Source organism: Pipistrellus hanaki (assembly GCF_964339955.1).
Source record: "Pipistrellus hanaki genome assembly, chromosome: 11".
Lineage (NCBI taxonomy): Eukaryota > Metazoa > Chordata > Mammalia > Chiroptera > Vespertilionidae > Pipistrellus > Pipistrellus hanaki.
The window spans coordinates 34,904,404-34,929,022 of record NC_140513.1 but is presented as its reverse complement, the minus strand read 5'-3'; the positions used below and the strand labels follow the sequence as shown (position 1 = coordinate 34,929,022).

General features: G+C 42.1%; 2 long non-coding RNA genes across 2 annotated transcripts in view; one reads left to right on the top strand and one right to left on the bottom strand.

Moving 5' to 3' along the window:
- Positions 1-24,619, bottom strand: part of LOC311630441 — a 119,943-nt gene that overhangs the window by 30,007 nt on the left and 65,317 nt on the right. The window contains exon 2 of the long non-coding RNA XR_014796380.1: positions 2,674-2,873. This is a non-coding gene — a long non-coding RNA (uncharacterized lncRNA). The remainder of the gene's footprint in view (positions 1-2,673; positions 2,874-24,619) is intronic.
- Positions 13,336-23,351, top strand: LOC311630443. The gene is made up of 3 exons (XR_014796382.1): positions 13,336-13,403; positions 19,959-20,095; positions 23,248-23,351. It is a non-coding gene; the product is annotated as an uncharacterized lncRNA (long non-coding RNA).

Sequence of the window (24,619 nt, the reverse complement as noted above, 5' to 3'; positions counted from 1 at the left end):
ATCACAAATCACAAAGCTAGAAAATGGCAGAGCTAGAATGTGGGTGCAGTTTCTCTGTCACTAAACGGCACTATATTCCCTCCTGTGGTGCATTAATAATCCTATCTTTTATTTATGAGGCATTCTGAAGTTCACAAAGCATTCCCACGAGGCATACCATGTGATCCTCCAAAAAGAGCAGAGAACTAGGCAAAACACGTCATCCCCATTTTCACAGAAGTGACTAAGACTCAGAGTTAACCTGACTTGCTCACAGCCACTTGTGTCTGAGCCTTAGACTCAGATCTTTTGTCTCTTTTCATGATTCCCATAAATATCATGTTCTTCATCAGAGCAGATGTTTCTTCTTTGGAATGACCAATGTATGAAATTTACTAGAAGGCCAGTTTTGGTTTTCTACAAAGACATTTCTCATAATCGGAGTTTTCCTAAAACATAACAGGAGGGAATGTGATCTCCGTCCCTTTCTGTTTTCATTAAAACACTGGGCTATCCCTGGACCAGAAAGCCATAACTATGCCCAAGCCCCAGGAGAGGGGAGGAGGCAGCAGATGGAGTAGGTGAGCTCTAACACCCATCTACTCCTCAGATCCTGTGACTGTTTTCTGGGAACCACTCTATCTTCCTCATTTTGGTTGCAGTAGCTCTATCCCCTCCCTCCTGGCTCACACCATCTCCTGGCTGACTTCCTGGACTGTCCCTTCTAACCCAGCCAGTCTCCCTTGATCAGGGTTATCTTCCAACACAGTTTTTCCCATTGATAATTCTTTTCCTAAATCTTCATGGCCCACTTTGGCCAACCACACCTATTTGATAACTGTCTGATATTTCTTGGTTTCTCTACATCCTTTAAACCAACTCCTTTTTCATTTCCCCTACACTCAGTTTCTGCTTCAGTCAACCCAATCATTAACTTGAGTCACACAGACCTCATACCTATTTCCTCTGCTTTCTTTGTTCCCCTCTCCTGAAATATTCTCCACTATCCCCCTTGTCCACCTAGCCATATTCCCAGGTGGTTTTTTTTTTTTTTTCAGGCCTAAGTCAATTTTATTACAATACAACAACAAAACACAATTTTAATGAATACTGTAGTCTTGCAGTGAGGCAATGGGACACAAAAGATATCCCTGCCCTCAGGGAAAGGTACAATCAGCTGTCCTGTGCAATCATTACATTTTAAACACTGGTTCTACATTGGCTTATGTTCTTTGTATTTTACGTGAACTGATTCTGTCTCATAAAAGGTAGCCATCTCCAACACAGCCTCTCGAAATGGCCAGCAAGCAATAGTTACAGCTTGCATGATTCAGGTGTCTAGGATTGCATAACATCCCCTTATCCCCATATTCTCACACACATACACATATGTACCTGCAATCCAGCAATTATTTGATTTTCCAGCGTAGTGGAAAGGGCACCTAGCATTTAAAGTTTTCGAGGCCTGGGAAAATCCCATCTTTGTGGGAAAAGGAGTGCTGCAAAACCTGGGTTCAAGAACTAAAATTTGAAGTCTGAACTCTTTGGTTTAAGTCCCAGCTATGCTACAAGCTGGGCGACTTTCATAGGTCACTTATTATCCCACTGCCTCAACTTTGTCAATAGAAAATGAAGATGATAGAGAACAGCTGTACCCATCACCAAACTTTCCCCCATGGGGTTATTATTGTAAAGATTAAGTGAACTAATACAAACACAGAATCGGCACAATTCTTAGCATATGGTCATCACTGAAAAAGTGTTAGCTATTCTTACTATCACCAACATGGTGACCTATGTGACTGAAATTTCTTAAGTGTCAGTGTCCTCTTCTTTCCTATGAGAGCAGTGCTCATCTCCATAAGGGCTCTGAGCATTGACTGTGAAGCATGGAGAAAGCACCCAGCTCTCCCAGAAGAGGTTCCTCATCTTTGACCCAAGGCCTGGACTTCTAATGCCACATGATATGACATCTTTCTCCAGCATCTGCTTCTCATAGCAGTTTCACATGTCAGTCATTCCTGCTACCGTAGTAAGTGCTTGTTTTTCTCCCATAGAAAATATTGGCCTCTTACAAATTCAGCTTTAGAAAATTACAACCTAAATTACACCAGACGATTGCATAAGCAAAAGACCGGTCAGGTTCCCCGAACCTGCAGCCGGCCCCTGTGTCTATGTTAGCCAACTATGAACCGCAGAAAGGAACTGGCCCTCCCTGGGGGGGTTGGGGCCCCCAGCACATCACAGCATGTAAAATGTGGATAAGATGAATATCAAGAGCAGCCTTGAAAGCAAAAAGGAGTCAAAGCAGGTCAGACAGCTGCTGGAGGGAACTAAGGAGGGAGGAGAGCCTGACTCACCAGCTCTGCCTGTGGGGATCATGCAACAGGGTTTCCAAGAAGCGCAGGCTTCTCAGTCCTGGATGTTAGGCCCCACCTCGCAGCCTAGTAGGTGCAGCCCTAAGCCATGGGCTGGGCTCTGAGAGCCCAGGGCTCCTAAAATGGGGTTGAGACTGGTTGCCTGCTCTCTAGAAATTATGCTGAACAGCCCTCCCTGACCTGGGACAACAGTTTAACTAGTGCAGGAAGGCACAGTGGCCCCCTCGGGAGACACCCAGGGTCTTCTAGGCTGGGCTACGGAAAATAAAGTCAAGCCCAAAGGAGGAACTTCGAACTCAAATACTGGCTTGCCTACCTTCCAGCCAAGGTTGTGCTTCTCCCAGAAGAATGGAATTGTTCTTGAGGCTCCTGTAGACTTTCTAGTGAATGCAGAGGTGTCCTGCAGGGCTCAATATGACTTCTCTGTAGGACTAGGCTGGGAAGTTCTCAGCTCCATTAGAGGGCAGCATGCAGAGACTGCAAGTTCACTGGGGAACCACTGGCACAGAAGGGCATCTAAACGAGAAAGCAAGGCATTAAGATACAAGGTAAGACAAGAGCACGCAGACTCATACCATTCTGGAATGTTTTGATGGAGCCAGAATCCTCTCATGAGACATTCCTTAGGTTTATACCAAGGTCAGACAAATTAATTCATAACAGCTGATTAAAGAGCAGTTTAAGTCACAATTTTATATTATTCCTAAGAGATGTCTCCATAAAGCCACAAGAGGAATAATATTGGGCAATAAAGGAATAACTGACCTGCCTTCCTGCCACATATTGCTTTGAGGTGCCCGTAACTTTTTAGCAAGTTAATAATTCACCGTGCTGGGTGAAAGAGCAGAGGGTTGCCACTGTCCTGACTAGAACTGAAATTTTTTCCAGATATTTTATTTGTATTTATCATCATTTGTAAGTCAACCTCATTGTAAGAAAGGGCATTACCTGATGATAGGTAGGAAAATAACAGGTAACCTACATCTTTGGGAGCAAAATAAATTTGCAAAGCCATGCAAACATCAGAGGTCAATTGAGGTTTGCATATCCTATAAGTCTTTTCACTCTCTTGTTGCTGCTTATCCGAGGGCCTGCTTATATGCACTAAAGTAGCAACAGCTAACCCCTATTAAGCACCCACTGTGTGCTAGCATCTTACAAAGCACATTCCACGTGTTAACTAATTTAATCCTTCTGACAATTTTATGACATAGCTTTGATAATTTCCATTTTACAGATGAGGTGACTGAGGCTCTGAGAGGCTTTATAATTGTGCAAGTTCTCACTGCCCCAGGATGCACACCTAGGATATCTTGTTCCGGATACCTCTACTTCACCTATATCTTGCCTCTATCGTTCTCGATGGGGAGAGGAAAGCTCATGGTCATCCAAGCATGGTGCGAATGACAGGAGTCTTTGGGGGCAGGGGGTGGTGGTGGGAGTGGTGTTCTCTCTAGGATGGTGCCAGGTGAGGTTCTAGTCCCACATCCCATGTTCTGGATAGAATCTAAAGCTCTGATAGGATTCAAACTGTGTGGAAGGAGGATGGGAGGCAGGGAAACTGGCTCTTTCTCTCTGACATACAGGGACTCCAAGGCCTCTTGCCTCACAAGACTACCACCCTCCCCAATGCAGAACAAACACACGTTTATTTTCGCCTTTGTATGTGCTGCACCCTCACTGAGAGAGAGGAAACTGTGCAATGTGCCCCACACCCACCAGGTAAGGAGGCAAAGTCCCTCCCGGTCACTCACCTGAAGGAGAAGCAGTTAGTCCAAGTGCGGTGTCCACTCTACAGTGAGGCCAAAACCCCACCTTCTAAACCTTCCCAGTGAAACTCTGCAGGGAAGAAGCCTTGTGCGTCCCTTCTTACCCGGACTGCCGGCACACGTTCCCCTCAGCAGCTTGAGAAGGGCACCGCCGTGGCTCTGAAGTATTCCTTAGCGGCGTGCGGAAAAGCTGCCTTTGCCCCATGCAGGGAGGCTGGCTCCCAGGGGCTGCCAATTTTATAAAGACTGACTAGCATGGGCTGCATTTTGCAGCTGAATTGTGTTCTCAAGCCTCCACGGTCATTAATTTCAGGTGCCTCGTTGCCACCAACATATGCAGCAGATATATTCTTCAAGCCCTCTCGAGGGTAGAAAAAGCACAATTTGGAATCTATTCAGACCAAGGTTCAAAGGATGTTCAGGGAGTTAACATTTTGATGCTTAAATGCCTTTATTTGGCCAAATGGAGCCGAAGCCCCTATCCCACTTGATAACTGGAGGATTAGTGAGATGACATATTCAAAGCACCTGATAATTACAACTACCATTCTGCCATCCGCTGCACTTAGGTCTGTTTCCTCATTTGATCCCAGCCGCATTCTCTGAGAATGAGGGTATTATCCACAATACACAGAAGAGGCACACCGGGGAAATATGTGATTTGATTAATGCCAAACAGCTGGAGAAGGAAGCCAAAATCAAACCCAGGTGGGGATGACTCCAAACTGTGTGCATTTACACAGCATGGGGATTCCTACTTCGTCGGCATTCGGCAGGCAAGCTTCGGTCCCTTCCCCACTTCCACACTTCGGCTTTTTAGAAAGCAGTTTGGTCATTTCCAATACAACCTATGGCATCCTGACGAATCAAATGCTTCCCCAGTCACGAGGGACTCTGGGTGCCCTGCTCCAGGCAGACCTGTCTTAGAAGGCAGTCTCCGCTGTAGTTAATGATGACCCAATAGAAGGCTAAATTGTCAGTTACCAGCTACAGTGCAGATGGAGCCATAGGCCTTGAAATGCAACTTCTTTCTCTTCCCAGGAGCATCTGTTTTCTCCTAATTAGTGGTTAGGCCGCGATGTTTCAACACCAGCAGGCAAGGCTCCAGGAAAGTCAAAGGGAGTGTGGGAGAGGAAAGGTAAAGTCAGCACTTTCAGTGTGTGGATCCAGAGGAAGAGGAGGAGGCAGTTGAAGGATGTTTTCTCCCATGGGACACTGGAGAGGCGGAGAGGTGGGGAGTGGGGAGGAGGGACAGTAATGCATCGGCACTTTGAAGCATTTAAGAGCAAATTATAAAAGCAATTAGGGAGGCTCTTTAGGTCAGCAGAGAGATGAAAGTGGATAATAAGTTTCATCCTCATGGCCTGGGTTTCAGGACTTACACCATCACAGGGAACATTTTGATCATTTAAGCTCCTTGGGAAGAACTTTGGGCTGGAACACATCCACATTTAAGGACCCTTGCTTAGTTCAAAAGTGCCAGGATCGCGGCTCAATGGGCCATAATCCCGATAGTTTCACCTGCATCGAAATGGCCTCCATAGCGAAAGGAAATGATACAGCCGTTAGTGCTGGATAGAACTGTGCTCACTCATGGATTTACACGGAAATTCAAGCCAACAACCTATCCTTTCAAGTTCTTCACTTTCCCAGTAAGTGTCTCCCAAGTGTAACCTGCCTCAGGTTATCAGTGATGTTTTCCAAACTACAAACTAGCTATTCATCAAATTATGCTCACTCCCTCCTGTTGCCAGGTACTGAGCCCACATATGCCATTACTGCGGATGCACTAGTACAATTTCCCCCGTGAGAGTGGTCCCTCTCCAGCCACAAACAGTGGGAACATGGGGGATGCAATCCTGCTCCTGAGAAGTAGAGGGATTGAGTGCACTAGAGAAGTTGTAGAAATGCGAGGCTCACCTACAGGAATAGCAAACACAGCCCACTAAATAGAGAAGGCAAGAGCTTTTACACACCTCAGAAAGGCATTAAATGCCTTTCTACCTACCAAACCCTGCTTACAGGGTGTTCATCATTTCCTCACTCACAGATCCAATAGTTGTCTTTGTAAATTAATTTTGTTAAATTGCAGATAATCACACTCGGGCCTTGTGTCCCTTCTGGTGTCTGATCTTGGAGCCCACTGTTCAGCACCATTTTAATTTCAGCATCCTTAAGCTAAGACTTAGAATGACTCATCACTAACACAGAGGCAATGCAAAATTCTCTTGAGGACTAGATATATGGGAACCAATCCATCTCTACTAGATTTTCATGTAAATTGGGGAACCAGAAAGATGTGACTATAATTCTGATAATAAGTTATTTGTGAAGATCCAATTTATTTTGTTTTCAGACAGCACTTAAGCAGAAAATCCCTGTGTAGAGCTCCAATTAATTATTTTTTTAAAATTTGGGGTTCCTCTTAGTAGCTTCTAACCTAATAGAACAAGCAGCTGGTAAAATCTCATTCTGATAAATTTAATTGCCTTTTAATCAATGGCAATTTTGCCAGGCAAGCCATTTTTATCAGACAAAACACATATTAGGAGGGCATATTCAATCATTGAGTAAATCTGCTTTGTGCAATAAGCCTGCTCCAAGTTCAACTGTTTTCACAGTGAATTCCCTTTGATACCCTTACCTCACCAAGTGGTTTAGACAAGACGTGCTCAGTCTGTCTTTTTATAACTAGCTAAGCTGCTTGGAGCACCGAGTAAGAAGTGAATCCGTACTAGGTCACAGCCCAACTCTGTCACTTGCCTAGTTGAATGAATGCATGTAAGATTCACATCTCTAAGCCTCAGTTTCTCATTTGGAAAAGGGGCTGCTGTTTAAGTTAAACATCACATAGAACAGCATTTGTAACATGGTAGGTGTCAGTGAATGAGAGCCTGTGTGATTGCTACATCACCATTGTATTCAGGTGTATTTTTTTTATTTGCTTTTGATTTTTATAGAGAAAGGGAGAACAAGAAATAGAATTATCAATGATGAGAGAGAACCACTGATTGACTGCCTCCTGCATGCCCCCTACTGGGAATCAAGCCTAAAAGCCAAGCATGTGATGGGGAATCAAACGGTGACCTCCTGGTTAATAGGTAGATGCTTAATCTCTGACCCATGCAGGGTAGGCTAGGTGTACTGGCCAAGACTTCATTTCAGATATATTTTTTGAGCAGCCTGATTGAGGTCAAGGCCCAAAATAACAGTAGAAATGCACAAAGGATTAGCTCTTAATTCCTTAATCTTTGAACAAAGTGCAGACTGAAGTAAGCTAAACATTTACAAGCGTGTTGGACCAACAATTACTCAATACATCCTTTTTTGATGGAGTGCCAACCTATGGGGGTGCCAGCATAGTTTTAGGGCATCTGCCCACAGGTGAACCCCAGCACCTAAGAATGAAAAAGCATTAAAATAAGAAAGATGTCCTAGCAATTAGAAAACACCGTGGGGGAGGAAAAGGAGACGTGGTTGCTGAGAGGCTGAGATAGAAAAGCCGTTGCCCAGACACCTGTACTCAAGCTGCTTGATGCTCATGCTGCCTTTATAGATGCTGATGAAAAGAAACAGCACAGTGTTCCATCTGCCAGACCTCTCCATCATCACAAGCTTTATACACTCACCTGTTTAGTTCTGGTCTCACAGGTCTCCTGAGCCTCAGTAAACGAACTGGCTCCACAAGATGTTGGTACTCTTTGGACCCATCCCCAAAGGGCAGACAATCTTGAGTTCTTTTGGTTAAAATTAAGTTTCGCCTGCAAAGGAAGAAACTCTTCATGTAGACTATTTTTAATTGTAGTAAAATATTCATAACATAAAATTTACCATTTAACCCTACAGTTTCATGGCATTAATTACATCCACATTGTAGGGCAACTATTGGCATCATCCATTTCCAGAATGTTCTCATCTTCCCCAGCTGAAACTTTGTACTCATTAAGCAGTATCACCACCATTTAGCTCCATTTTCCCCTCCCCTCCAGCCCCTGGAAACCACCATTCTGCTTTCTGTACCACTGAATTTGACTATTCTAAGTGCCTCAAATGAATGGAATCAGGAAATATTTGTCATTATGTGACTGGTTTATTTCACTTAGTAAATGTCTTCCAGGTCTGTACATATAGTAGCATGTGTCAGGATGTCCTTCCTTTTTAAGGCAGAATACCTGTGCAGACCAGTAATTTTCAACCAGTGTGCCCCAAGAACTTTTAAAATGCCCAATACCTAACTATTTAAGTCAGGAGCAAGTGACCACTTTTCCCTTAGATTGTCAAATTTTTAAAAAAATGACAATGCCCAATACAACAATAGCTGTCAGGTGTAAATCAATCAAAATTATACCTTTTTTAGTTGTCAGAACAGCAAAAACATATTTTTTGGTGTGCTGCAGAATTTTAGTAATTAATTTATCTGTGCCATGAAATTTCACTGCTACAGGCTTTTAAGTAAAGATGTTGGCCATCAATGGACACCTCCTTTTTCAGTCTTGCTATAAAGCTTCATATGTGACCAGTCAGTGTGGCTCGATGGTTGAATGTCAACCTATGAACCAGGTGGTTATGGTTCGATTACATTCAGAGCACATGCCTGGGGTTGTGGGCTCATTTCCCAGTAGGGCACTAGCAGAAGGCAGACAATCAATGTTCTCCCTCTCTCTCTCTCTCTCTCTCTCTCTCTCTCTCTCTCTCTCTCTCTCTCCCCCTCCCTCCCTCCCTCTCTCCCTCCCTCCCTCCCTCTCTCTCTTCCTCCCTTCCACCTTCCCTCTTTTGTCCTTCCTCTATCTCTAAAAAAAATCCAAGTGGCGAATATCTCCTCTGAGCCTCAGTGTGTTTTTCTCTTTCCTTCTAGTTTAGAATTTCCACTCAGCCAGCCTTCCTGTGGTTCTGGATGATGCCCATTTTGTCTTTTAGTTGTAGTTTTGAAGTTGTTGTGTGAAGCAGCAGTTCAGGTGTTTACCTATGCCACCATCTTGGTTTCTCCCAATTATTAATTTTTAAGTTGTGTCTTCAACTTTTGAGATAGCATTGCTCATGAAACATTACTTCAATGTTTTTTGAACTATTATAGGATGACATGAGACAGGAATTAAAAGGGAAATGAAACACTTTTGATCACAGAAGAAAGATAATTTGGACATAATAATAATGGATAAAGATACCAGAAGGGAGAGTTTATAGGATGAGATGGAGAACAAAATATTGTACCCTGACGTCTGTGCTAAAAGTGATTTAAAAAAATTTTTGTGTATCACTCCTGTCATAAACATTGAGCTTCATTGTGCAATAAAGACAGATGAAAAGAATTTGCTGCTCCAACAACCAAAAAATAAAAAATAAAAATAAAAAAATAAAAGCAACTTCACTATGTCCTTGGAATCTGGCTTTTTTGTTTGTTTGTTAGTTTCAAATGTGCAGTAGGACACTTGTGCCTGCAAAAGCTGGGGGCAGTTGTTTATATAACTAATTGTACTTTCACATAAATATGAAAATTAAAACAGGTCCCTTTATTCTCATCTGTTATAAAGCCAGAGTTTGCTCTAAAGTTAAGAGGCTTGCAGACTTGAGAGGTGTGGTTAAGCTGTCCTACATTGACTTGCTTACATAAGCTTCAAGATTATGAGGTTGTCTCCATTTTGTTTCCAAATGGTAGGAGGGGAAAACATGTTCTTCACTTATCCAAGAAGAAGAGTGCTTGGGAAGGTTTTAGGTTGAGGATAACTTTTGTAGGTCAGAGGATAATGGGAGATGTGGAGAAAATATTGAAGACAGAGATCCTGGTGGAAAAATATCCTGAGGAAAGATTATGAGCACTAGATTGAGAGTTGCCAACAAATGAACAGTCAAGGAGAAGATAGGAAGGAACTTTGACACTGAGACAAAGGATGCTGGGGAAATTCAGTATCTTATCAACAAATTAGATAGTGAGGTCACCTTTTGAGAAATAATGGGTGGAACCTGAGTCTTGAAAACGTTTGACCTAACTACAGTGAGAAATGCAAGAGGGAGACACAAAAAAGAATGAAAGGATGATCAAGAAGGGTAAGCTTAACATAGTGGGGCATAAGAAGGTTGTTTTTGGAGAGGAGTATTTGAAATATCATAGTTTGGGCAAATCCAAGTGGAATTGATTATATCTCAGATGATTACTAGTATATCTATGTGAATGCCAACAAAGGCAATGATAGTTGAGCAGATCCAGGAAACTTGAGGCCAGGATATCAGTGCCACATACTGGCTTATGGAAGCTAATGAAGAGACAAACAAAAGACATAGGAGAGTTGAAAATTTCCACTGTAATATCTGAACCCTTGCTTGACCTAACCATGACTCATCTGTAACTACAGAGGAGGCTTTGGATGTAAATATGACATAACTCTCAGAACCATCTAAGCAGCACTTGCTTTAGCAGAGCAAGTTATATTTATTTTTAAATCCCATCCTAGCATTGGATCTAATACACTGTGAAGATTAAGATGGATGGGTGGTAAGATTTAGGGCAACCAAACCACCGTGTCCATTTTTATAGGCACCAATGTCAAGGCAAAATAACAGTCTTTGACTCTAGGTCTAGCAGAGTCCAATGTATGCCCTTGCTCTTCTGTTTTAGACTTTAATCTAGAATGTCCAAGGAAGACGAAGTCTTTAGCCAGCATTTGGGTTATAAGTATCTCTTCAAGCATCATTCTTTTTAAAAAATACTTTTATTGATTTCGGAAAGAGGAAGGGAGAGGGAGAGGGAAGCATTGATGATGAGAGAAAAATCACTGATCAGCTGCCTCCTGTATGCCCCCTACTGGGAATTGAACTCACAACCTGGGTATGTGTCCTGGACTGAAATTGAACCCCGGGACCCTTTAGTCTGCAGGCTGATGCTCTATCCACTGAGCCAAACCAGCTAGGGAACAAATCATTCTTATGAAACATCTTTGAGAACCCAAGAGCAGGGTCTTTTTAATTTGTATATCTCTAAATTTTACCTAGTATCTGGTACATAAATGTTCAGAAAAATATACATGGAATGAGTAGGTGAATTAACAAGCTATGATCTATATTTCTCTAGAAAACACTTTCTATGGGTTTGAAAGCCTCTGTGACCCTCCTCCATACCTGTTCCACTCAGCATATATATTTTGAAAGATGCATAGCTATCATCTGACACAAATTATTAGTATTGGCAATGTAGGCAATGGTCTTCCTACTCTGCTCTTTATCTTGCTTGTGCCTAGACTGATAATAACACTGTTCAATTTGTTGTGCTTCCTGACGAAAGTAGAAGAGGTTGTACAAGGGCAATAATTAAGAGGTGGAATATGATACCTATATTGAGTGAAAGTCCCAACTTGAAATCAACACTCCTACTAGACAGAAATCCAGGCTCTTTTTCTGTTTTGAGACTGCTGATTACCAGCTGGTCTGTTCTGACATCTTTGTGTGAATTAGCGAAAGGCATCCCCTATAGAGAAAGAGGCAGGATGGATTTCCAACTCCATGACCATTATTTGGGCAGGTACCTTGTGCAGTGAACAACTTGCCTATTTGCATGTTTTGCCCCCACTGGTGACTCACTCTGAAGCTCACTCATTTTTGTAGTTTAGTGCCAGCAAGTGTACAATTTATGGATAAAAGGTTTACCTTACCCAACTGTACTCGTTCAGTAAAATTATGGGGAGAGGCAGAGAAGTAGACCTTCCTCCATTTTTCACCAGTCATCTATGTTTCTAGGGCTTTTCTTTCCCCCAATACAGTTAAAATAAAGCAGTCAGCAAATCTTGGAGTTCCAGTAACACCACTTGATTAAACAATAGGTATGTGGTACATATACACAATAGAATACTACTCAGCCATCTGCAACAACATGGATGGACCTTGAGAACATTACTCTAAGTGAAATAAGTCAGTCAGAAAAAGCTAAGAACCAAATGATTTTACTTATATATGGGATATAAAACTGAAACTTATAAACACAAACAGCAGTATGGTAGTTGCCATAGGGAAGGAAGTACGGGAACATGGGGGTCCTAATATAAGGTAGCAGGAGAAGATTTGACTTTGAGTGGTGGGCACATGGTGCAATATACAGATCTTATAACATAGAAACACACATGAAACCTGTATGTTTATGTTGACCAATGACACCATAATCAATTTAATAAATAAAAATTTTAATAAATAAATGAACCATTGGTAAGTCCTCTTACCTCACTGCTCTGGCTGATCTCAGATTGACAATGTTCAGACATGCCAACAGGGCTACAAAAGCTGGGGTGGGAGGCAAGTGAAGTTGTGACTCTGCTGAAATCTGAATCTAAAGTTTCTGAGCATGATCACTTTCTAAACCGAAGTGGTTCTTTGGATCAGACTGAAAGAATTTCAGTTTCTTTTCAGTCAATTTATTATAAGACAATGGGAACAAAGGATGAGCATAGTGTAAGTAGAGGGTTGAATTCAATGAACCACATACCTATCTATGGATTATCACCTTCAATGAGGGTTCACCTCTCTCTGCCACCCTTGCTGTGGGAATAATTTCTTAAATGCTTACAAGAAGTTGGTGAGGCTGGACTTGCTTCTGTGGAAAGGCCATGTTGTGTTTGTCCTTGGGAAAGATAAGCTTTCCAATTAAATGAAGAATTCTCTGGCTATCTCTTCATTGTTACTCTTTCAGGGTGAGATGCAGCTGACATCTGTCCAATGTCAGCCAAGCTTCAACTCCCTTTCTTGACAAGTAATCACAATCCTCCCCAGAGTGATGAGACAGGACCTAGGTGGGTCCAGTTTGCTCCTTGACTTGAACCAAGGCTATAACTGGGGTCTCTGTGGGCCATAAAGCCTTCAGCCTTAAACAGGGAAGTCAGCAGGAGCTGTTGGAAGCCCCACTGGCTTCTCTCTACTTATAAAATTTTTAACACATTTTGACTAGATTCAAAATTATGTCATTGCCTCATAACTTTTTCAGGTTCCAACTTTCAGGGCCTCTGGGAGAGGAGCAGTTGTTATTATAAGGTCAGGATTTAGCACTGGCAACTGAAGCCATTCAAGGTCTCTTTTCTCTGGGTTGTCTCCATGGCTTCCAGGCAGCCACAGACAGATCTGGCTGCTCTCAGACTGACAGCCCCGGAAACACGGCCATGTAGAAATGAGGTAAACAATTGCATTTTGTTCCCCCAGGAGAATACATGGATGAACATGGCCACTGCCAGATCTGTGACGCCTCGTGTGCCAGGTGCTGGGGGCCCACCCAGGAAAACTGCCTTGACTGCCCCGTCACAAGGTGAGTAGCCTCTTAGTATCTCCTATGGTTGACTGAGAGCTCATGGGTTGAAAGATTGAGAGAGAATTGTGCTTACCACCTTAGTGGCATATATGGGGCCTGCAGGAGAATCAAATTCCTTTCATGGCACAGTAACCTTCCATGGCCACCTCTATGGCCTCTACTCCCCATGATGCTCAGTAACTACTACAAAAATTAGTCCCCTGGACACTGGAGGGGTTTTTTCTCATCAATGAAGATGGTGGTAACTAATGCCTGGAATCTCATCCCTTTTTGCACACCCACCCCTCAAATATCATCCCCATTGTTGAGTAAATATCTACTCAGATTTCTAGAATCCTTCAAGGTTAAACTGTTCTATGAAGGCATTTTTAAAATATATTTTTTATTTATTTCAGAGAGAAAGGGAAAGAGAGATAGAAATATCAATTATGAAAATCATTGATCGGCTGCCTCCTGCATGCCCCACACTGGGGATCGAGCCCGCAACCCAAGCATATACCCTGACCAGGAATCGAACTGTGACTTCCTGATCTAAAGGTCAATGCTCAACCACTGAGCCACACTGGCAGCTATGAAGGCATTTTTTACCTCTTCCCAGTAAAATTAACTTCTTTCTCTTTATGTTCCCCTGTGTTCTACCTAAACTTCCGTAAAAGCAACTGTGACATTTTAAGACATTCATTTGTCAGAATGCACACCTCTTGGAATATTCATCTTTGTATCTCTATTTTCTATCACAGTGTTAGAAATGGTAGGCACTCAATAAATGTCGGATAGCTGAGTGGGTGAGGAAATAGCAAGCATCTGAATGGGATGAGCATCTCTGCTAATACACTGAAAATTTCTACTAATAAGGTAGTTGGGATCTTGTTGTATTTTTAGTCAATGCTCCTCTGATTCTAGCATTTAGCAATAGTTGACTGGGTGTTTGAATGGCCTCATCACTGCTCTGCTTAATGCATAGGAAGCAGAGTTTCTCCCAATTCTAGGATGATGTGTGCAGGTGAATCTATAAGATGGACGTTCCCTCTGCCTTACACAACAGTGATTTTATCTAATTCTTCCTCAGGACTGCAATATCCTGAGCAGGAATTGTGGTATATTTGTCTCTTTATTTCCCCACAGTGATCAACATATAGTAATATAAATCTGTTTTATTGAACACTATAAAGTGTGTAATCAATAGTATGGGTTTGGCTTTCCAAATAGCTCCCTCAAAAAGAGAAGGAAGAGAGGGAAAGAGGGAGGGACAGAGAAAGGGAGGGAAGGAGGAAAGGCTGGATTGAGGGAGGGAGCCGCAAAAGAAACCTTAAGAATTCTCAATGCTAACTGTGGTAACCTTTTCCAGTATTGAGATATCTATGCCTCTAAATATTGAATTTACTTTAAAGCAGACAGCTTTCTGAAAATGGGTTCTTTTCCTCCTCTAATTCCTCACCATATCAATAATAAAATTCCATTGCATGTTTGGACATTTTTGAACTAAGATAACTTTTTAGCATTTGTTTAATAAAGCAGCTATATCATCCAGAAGTCATCATTCCCTTGGGCTTATCAGAAGTGAGGAAAAAATTTCTACTATCATAAATGGCCATTTAACAAAACCTAAGCCTATTGGTACAAGATCAGATATACACCTCCTGGACCATTTAGGTGGCTCAACTTGTTTAAGCAACCCAAGCGTTAGCTTTTGAAGAAAAAAAATATGTATATGGACCTTGAACCAAGATATCTTCCTAAGAAAATCTTGTTCCACAGGAACAATTCTCTTCTCATCTCCCTGAGCACTCCATTTCTTTCCCCATCTCTCTCCCTTAATGTCAGCAACTTGCAAATATGTCCAAGAAAGGGCACTGTATCATGGCAATGAACCACCCAACTTCTTTTCTTATCTGCATTTTCCTGGAAGTGGGTTTGAGAAGATGAGAAGAAAGAAACTACATTGAAAGATGATGTGGACTTACTTGCTCTTGAAAAAGCAGCACAGTATTTTCCAAAGTATTTCTTTAAGTAAAATCAAGTCCATTCAAGAGAGCCTTGAACACTTGGTTCATGCCCAGCTCTGAGTTAGGTGCAAGGTTCATGAATTCTTATAGGTGACTCTAAGTTAAGGGATGGTGAAGCACACAGACAAGCAATAGTGGGGCAGCTTTAACATTGTATGCCTGAAGCCAAAGCTGCAACCATGGGAGAGGGGATGCCTTAGAAACTGGAGCTAGAGGGGACACAGTCACTCCAGAACCACGGGAGGTGGAAGCAGAGTTGTGGCTCTCACTGGAATAAATATCCCAATCTCTCCTCTAACCCTCTGGTATTTCCCTTTGCCTGAAATTAACTGGATGCCAATGAGAAACATCCTTTTCAGATGAGAGAAGTGAGCCTGGGGATGCAAATCCAGTGTGCACAACTCCAGCACAGCACGACAGAGAATGCTGACCAATGGATCTTGGGCGGAGGCATGGGGAGACTAACAGAACAACCAAAATAGGTGGTCTCTTCGAGTTTCTTCCTATTCTTAAGCGTTTGGATCTCCAGTCCTGATAGAATAAAGTTCATCCTTAAAGGATTTTAACTTAAGAGGTTTGCTTCAAAACAATAAAGGGGGGCGGGGGCGCGTAAATTAGTGGGGCTTGAGATGAAATAAGATTGGCTACGTGTTGATAATTGTTAAAGCTGAGTGAAGAATACAATGGGGGGAGGGTGTATTGTGATGTTTATTTTACATATGTTTAAATTTTTCCACAATAAAATTTTAAGGAATAATTAAACTCTAAAGTTGTTTTACAGGAAATCAACATCTTAAAAGCCCTCTCTTCATCTTCTAGCTTTTCCTTTGCATTTCCATCAACCCTTGGGTTTAGATCCTTAAAGACTATTGAAAACTTGGAGTACTTTTGCCTCTTTTATTTAACACAGATAGCTCTGTAATGCCCTGATCCTCATGGCCCAAACTAATCTCCCAAACCAGCCCCAAAATTAGAATTAAGGAACTAATTAGAAGCATTTAAAAGTTACCTCTGGCCCAGCCGGGTGTGGCTCAGTGGTTGAGCACTGACCCAGTAACCAAGACGTCACCAGTTTGATTCCTCCTGGTCAGGGCACATGCCTGGGTTGTGGGCTGGATACCCAGTGTGGGGTGTGTAGGAGGCAGCCAATCAATGATTCTCTCTCATCATTGATGTTTCTGTCTCTCTCTCCCTCTCCCTTCCTTTCGAAATCAATAATACACACACACACACACACACATATATTTTTTTTTTTAAGTTACCTCTGTTCTTACCAACCTCAAATGTTTTGTTTGATCTTTCTTTCTTTCTTTCTTTCTTTCTTTCTTTCTTTCTTTCTTTCTCTCTTTTTTTAAGATGTTAGGTAATCTTTTTTTTTTCTTTAATATATTTTATTGATTTTACACAGAGAGGAACTGAGAGGGATAGAGAGTTAGAAAAGTCGATGAGAGAGAAACATCAACCAGCTGCCTCTTGCACACCCCCACTGGGGATGTGCCTGCAACCAAGGAACATGCCTTTGACTGGAATCAAACCTGGGACCTTTCAGTCCGCAGGCCAACGCTCTATCCACTGAGCCAAACCTGTTTCGGCTTGTTTGATGTTTCAATGAATTTAAGAAAAGAAGACTTTTTGCCAGATTTCCTTCTGTTAAAACATTAAAACACCCAGAAGTTACATGAAGTGCCTTTATGATGGCTTTAGTTAGGCCAAACCAACAATGGGCACAAAGGACCAGCTAACCCTGACTTGCCATCTCTTCTGTTTCAGTTCACATGCCTCTCTCTCTCCCCCCCCCCTCTCTCTCTCTCTCTCACACACACACACACACACACACACACACACACACACACCATGGGGCTTCTGGAAAATTTGGTGCCAATGTTGAGAGCATGCTTCTGCCCAGCTTTAGCATTTGGTTTTGCTGCTTTCTTCCCTTCCATGAGCCCTGATGGACCTAGGATGGTTCACTGCTCATAAAAGGCCAAGAGCACACATGACTTGGGGAGAGAAGTGCTTCCCCTATAGCAATGAGCTTGCCTGAGTGTCTCAGAATTCCACAAATGGAATGACCAGGGACCCCAAAAATGGCTTGAGCTGGTTTTCAACAGCCCCATGGAGCCCAGGGCAAGGTATCTGTTCTCCGCCTGGGAAGATCTGTTGGTGTCGGTGGAAATAGCCACTTGAAGTGGTACTCTGCTTTAAGGTCCATGGCAAGTTTTCTGGAGGGGGTGGAGGGCACAGGGGGTGATGTAATTCTGTGCCAGCACTTAGGCATGACTGTTTCCTCTATAGTCCCATCTTCAGAAGGAAGCATGGTCTTACGAAAACTGGGTAGGTCACCTGTGCTTTCTTGAAGGGACAGGGGAGGGAGGTAATTTAAAGCACCATTATGTGCTTAGTACTTTCTTAAAATCAAGGACTCAAGTGAGAAAGGCAGCCTGTTACCCACATTAAAAAAAATATTACACCATCTGTTTTACCCCCACCCCAATTTCCAGGTGATGTTAAATGGTTCCCATCATTGACAGTATTAGTTGCCCTTCTCAAGGGAAATAACTTCTCCCTAAACCAATCTTCCGTGCCTTTCTACAAAGGACAAAATGGTGATGAATTTTCCATTCCCTCTTCTTTTAGCAAGAAAATGAACCCTCGCAAATAAACACGCCCCATTCTCCTTTTCACAGAGTGCCTGGTGGTTTCCTTGTTTAAAAACCTCAGAAGGCTCTTGCTCAGTTTTTCTTAAAGGGAGGTTTTTTTTGTTTTATTTTGTTTTTTAACTAGCCACATCCAAATTATCCTTTGAAAAATATTCTAGCTCAGAAAGCAGAGGCAGGGTGGGGCTGGGATATTCCAAGTTGGCTTTAGTGCCATCAGCTAAAAGCCTGGGCTGGGAACACAGTCCTCTCATTATACGCCATGGTGCAGAGGATTGGACATGAGCAACCAGATAAGTGTGCGGGTCTGTTTAGCGCTGGGCTCCACGCACTACTGTGGGGGCCAAAAGGACTGTTCACACCAGTGGTGCTGGGTAGGGTGACCAAAACCTGGGGTGTGGGGTCGGGGGTGGGGGGGAGAGGAGTGAGTAAGCCTTCTGTTGTATGCTGTTGGCTTTAATCCTATCCTGTTTCCAAACAGATGCAAAGGACACAGACTTTCAGGGAGTTGGAACAAAATGGAAGGCTGCAAGTAACACACTATTCAGCATGCCTTGCCTCACCCCAATTTCCTCCCAGCCTGGAATTCAAATGCCTATCCCAGTTTAGGGCTGACTCTACCTATGGAAACAGGGCCAGGGCCACCCCAGGAACAAGTGGCATGAGGCCTACACCTGGCCTTCCATATGCATCCAGTATGAGTGGAGAGAGGTGGTGGAGAGAAAGGAAACTCTGCCTTTTCTTGTAGGCCCTTAGTTCTCCCAGGCTTGGATGCCAGCATTTATGCCCTTGGGAGCATGCAAGTACTACATGCTCAGTTAATCATCCAACTGATACAGTGGCTGCTACTCTAAAGACATCTATAAGATACCTGTATTAGGTGTCATTTAGCAAACTCCATAGTAATCCATTCAGATTATCGGTGAGCAGAAGGTGGAGCAGCAACTCTCAAATGTTCTCCAGACCAGAGCATGAATGTTACCCATGGTTACTGGTCAAAAATACAATTTCTCAGCTCTCTCCTTGGTGGACCGACTGAATTAGAAGCTCTGGGGGTTGACCCGCCACACCCCCTCCCTCGCTCACCTCATCTATTCACATTACCTATCTGAGTTTTGTACTTAGGACACATTTTGAATACAATTTACTTAACCACATACTATTTGGAGATTACTTTGCAAGGGTAAAACAGAGAAGCAAAACTATGAAAATATTAGCCATGACATATGTGCATAAAGCCAAAGGTTTTAGAAGCTCAGCTAACTTATCTGCAATGCCCTTATAGGGGATTGAAAACATGGTCAGAAAATAGAAATGCGGTACCCAATAATTCAGGAAACTTTGCACAAATGACACACATACTTGCCATAATGCATAGACCAAGTTTATAAGTAGCATCTAAACCCAGAACAGTGCTTCGTTCTACCCTCTGGGAGCCCTTAGAGCTGACATCTGCCTTGCAAAGTGAGGGCATGATCATATCTAAAGGAAGGATATTTTCTCCAAGGTCTCTGAATTCAAAGTTCCACTTAGAGTCTTGAAAATTCAAAGACCATCCTCTAACTGTGTGCTGGGATTGTCTGGGGCCTACAATATGGGTTTAATCTCTGCCGGCACTGGATAGCTTATTTGCAATCCAGATCAGGACTGCATCCCCAGGCAGTTTCCAGCACGGCTGCTGTTGGGTCCAACCCTCAAGCCAAGCAAGGATGGGTGCATGATTAATAATATTCCACACGGTCTAAGATGATCAGTTCCAGGCATCCCCCTTGTTTCTGGAACAATGAAACCAAGTTTGTGCAGTGAAACATGAACACCACATGTTCTAAAATTGAAAGCTACTCCAGAAAGCCACCCTTACAGATTTTAAAAATCTGCTTTTCCTTTAGGATTTTGGATGGTGGCCGCTGCGTCTTAGACTGTCCCTCCGGAAAATTTGCATTGAAGAACCAATGCCATCCATGCCACTACACTTGCCAAGAATGCCAGGGAAACGAGCCATCCAACTGCACCTCCTGTGGAGTAGGTGAGGAAGTCTAGTCTGTTTGGTCACTTGTTCTTTGTTGCTTGAAACCTGTTCTCTCAGGGACATTGTCCGATCTGACTCAGAAGCTTCATCTCAGGGGTGAAGGGGTTGAGGTTAGGCAGCTGCTGATTAGCGAGTGTATACAACCCTGAAGTTGCTGCTTGCTGTCAGGACACAAGTTTACATCATTGTAGACTCGCTGCCTCTGAGATGAGAGAGAAGCTATGAGATGTCTTTCCAGAGAAAAAGAAATAAAGGGCATAAGGATATGGTGTCAGACATGAGAGAGATAGTTAAGCTAAGGTTTATAGAGGTAAAAGTGTAAAGCTAGGAAATTAAGGCGGACACATTCAGTCTTTCAGAGAAATATGGTAATAGAGGTTGCGTCAAGTTCTCTTCAGCGAAGAGCTATGCCACTTAGAAGTTGTCAGCGCCCTGTGGGAACAAAGTAACCACTGCAAAACACAAATATGACCCGCCCTGTCCCAGTTTTAATGATTCAAAGTTTATGCTGTCACTGAATTATATTCCACGATGTTAAAGGTCCTCTGACGTTTGACTCCTACTTTGACTTCATGAGGGACAGATTAATATTTTATTTTACCTTAATTTTAAAATTGGGAAATTTCGAAGAAAAACCTTAGTTTTTTGTTGCTCTTAAAAACTTGGAAGATCTAGCAACAACACTGGGTCCACATTCCCCAAATGTCTGGCCTGAGAGCATTTCTCCACAACTCCCACCACTCCCAGTTTCTCACTGATTCTGAGGCTGTCAGTTATCACCATCAGCATACCTACATGGCATTTCTGGAGAAAGAGAATTGTTTATTTATATTCTTGCTTATAATAAAATTGAGAAAAATTAAGAACTGATAGTATCATGCTTTTGTGGGAAAATAAGAAATAACACATTTATTTGCATAAATTTAAATTATTTGTGTGTTTTTATGTAAACAAAGTCTATTTATGTCAAGTTTTATCTCCAGCCTGCTCATTCTGTTTCCTTCCTCATTTATTAAGATGATGATCATGGTTGCCCCTCTTAGGATTATTCTGGAAATGAAATTAAGACTTAGTAAAACAAAATAATAAAGCACTTGGAACAGGGCTGGGTATATAAGAGGCACTCAGTAAATATTAACTTATTGTTATTACTACTACTGTTATTGTTTTTACTTCCTTATTCCTATGGGCATTTGATTTCTCTAGCTGTTCAAAGACTTCACCTGAGATGTTCCCCACTCACTGTCTGACTAACCTCTTTCTATTCATCCTTTAGGTCTCAGTCGCAAAGTTATTTCCTCAATATGGGTTGTCCTACACTCCTTTTCTAGGTTAAGTGCCCCTCATAAGAGGATCCTTGGAATCCTGCACTACTCACTTTATAAGCCACCTCTCACTTGATACCTATCTTGTTCATAAGATTATGCTTTGTAAGCGTAGTGAGTGGTTTTACCTATTTTCTGTTGTATTTTGAGCACTAGCACAGTGTCTGGCATATGGAAGGCACACAAGATAACTGAATGAATGAATGAATGATTCTGTAGAAAGAACATCAGTAGTAGCAGTCAGAAATCCTGGGTTCTAGTTCCTCACTTCTCTTTAAGTCTCTCCTTGTTTGCAAAAAAGAGAAGCACCGATAAGATTTATGCAAGGGATTTAAATCAAATGGGGTATCCAAACTATCAGACCCAACTAAGTGAGCTGCCACAGTACTCAAGCTATTTGGAAAATGACCAAATCTTGGCATACTCTTGGACCAAGCCTATGAGGAAAGCTGGCCATTGTCAAGGCATCTAAATGGCCTCCTTTTGCAGTGTCTGTATATTTAAAATACCAAAACCCTTCAAATTTTTGTCCTTTAAACCCAAATTATAATATCCAAAGCTGTAGAGATAATAAAGCCATGTCTAAACAATAAAAATGGGATTGGGAGACATTTTCTCTAATATCTGAACCCATCATCATTATTTAAGATCCATTTGGAATGTTGGGAAAATAGGAATATTGCTAAATATTAATTCACTTACTCATTCAATCATTCAGTAAATATGTACCTAAATGCCCCTAAGCCTCTGTATCCTGAGTTGATGTCACATGAAAGTGTAGAGAAGGTAAAACTGTGGGTCAGAAAGAGTAGGCTTACCACTGTTCTCCCTCAGCTCATCCTACCTATATCTGAGAAATTTGGCCCTCTTAAAAAAAATAGTTGAATGCTGGTACTTCCATGTTGTTCAACCTAACATTATACTAACTTTCAGTTTCTGAACTTGTAACATGGGATCAGTGCTATCTCTACCCACAAATTCAGCCACTTGCACTTTGAAGACCAGTGTTCTGGATCTTCACGTGGTAGATTACATGATGAGCGAACAGTAGACCCCGGTTATGTGGGTAGCACATATCAGCTGTTTTTCACAAGCCGGAACATATGGGAGACCTGGTTCAAAGAAGATGGATACCCCAAACACACTCAGCACAAACCAAAACACCTGTGAGGGTAGGAGACTTCTAGGTGCATCTATATTTATCAATCTTACTTTTTAAAATATATTGATAATCCTTTTTATTAACTGCAATTGTTTGTAACTCATTAGAATTTTCCATTTCATCCAGGAGTAAATTCCCATAGTCTCATGCTGGGGGTACTGCTGATTCTTTCCTGGTAGACTCCAGTCTTGGCTGAGTTCAGGGACGTTCAGAGATGCACATGAAGGCGTCTAGTGTTGAGTGGCTGCCACTGTAGGAATTGGCAGCCACGCAAAAATTCAGACAGCTAACACAAGCATGTGATTTTGATAACAGAATTCAAAATCATTCTAAAAGACTGCACTGTCATAAAAAAGAAACACACAAAAAACATGTCTATCAGTAAGCATTTGTTTATTCTCATGGGATATCTAACCTCTATGACTGTGGACTTCTACAGACACTGAAAGGACCCCAAGAAAAACCTTTTTTTTTTAATTTCTTTATTGATTAAGGTATTCCATTCTTATACTTCTGTTCCCCTAGGGGCAGAAGCACTTGGTCATGTTTTCTTTTTAAATAAAATATATTAATTATATTAGTTTAAAGTTAATTGTGTACATTTTCCCTTTTTTGTTGTTGTTGTTGTTGTTGTTGTTGCTGTTGCTCCTCTACCTGTTCAGATAAGCAAGGCCAGGAGCGCTTCCTGCACTTGGGGGAGTGTCGGGAGACCTGCCCAATGGGGCACTACCCTGCAGAGGAGCACACCTGCCTACCCTGCCTGGATAACTGTGAGCTGTGCCACAGCGCAGACATCTGCACACGATGCACGAATGGCTACTTCATAGCGTCCACCAACCACACCTGCCAGAAGTTAGAGTGCGGACCAGGTAAGGCTGCTCTGGGGCCACTGCCCTTCTCCAGGAGGTGGCAGGAGGAACTGTACCCCTACATGACCCACACTCTTGAATTGTCTTCTTGGTTTTCTGTCAGTGCCTGGGATGACTCTGCGTGACTACGCAGCAAATGGGAACAGTGATTGCTGCCCTTCTCTCTTCCCCTTACACACTTTTTCTCTGTGTTTCCCCAGACATAATCCATAATGACTGCAATTAATCACACAGAAATCAATCTTGAGTGGAGGGTTCATGGGAAGGGTATCGGGTAGAGAAAATTAGATGAGAGTCTGGAAGTCATGGCCAACAATTTTCTCCTTCTTAATTACTAGTTGTGAGATTCTAGACAAAATTAGTTTGCATTCTGCTGCTTGTTTCCTCATTTGTAAAAGGGAGAGCACAGCACCAAGATGGTTGCTGTGAGAAACCAGAGAGAGTCATCCTACCTAAAACTACCTGAAAATATTAAAATATCCTGTGAATTGTAAGTTATAGTTATTGACCAATTCCTTATCTTACATAGGAAGAGGGAGATTTTAAAAACAGAATTTTTCCATGTAAGAATACTGCAAACTTTCTCTGCTTTGTATAAGAATTATGCCTAATCTGATGCTGAAGAGAAAGAGCTCCAAGATAATTTCTAGACCAGAATAAAAGAGACAGAACCTCACCCTCGCCGGATTGCTCACGTGGTTGAAGCAATAACCTGTTCACCAAAAGCTTGTGGGTTTGATTCCCAGTCAGGGCACATACCTAGATTTCAGGTTCAATCCCTATTCAGGGCATACACGGAAGGCAACCCATCAATATTTCTCTCTCACATCAATGTCTCTGTCTCTCTCTCTCTCTCTCTCTCTCTCTCTCTCTCTCTCTCTCAATCAATCAATCAACAAAATCATATCCTCAGGTGAGGATTAAAAACAAAAGAAAGAGCCTGTTTATTTATATTCCCAATTCCAAATTCCCAGAACTTATTTAACAAATAAAATGTACCAGCTTAATTCCAATACAAGTGGCATATAGTCCCACTCTATTCTATCTGTACCCAATCAATGTGATCTAATCAAGTAAATTAATGAAAGAGATAAAATTGTGGGTGACACATCGATCCTTGAAGATGGTTGTAGGTTTCATAATTGCTCTACTACTTGCTTGAAAA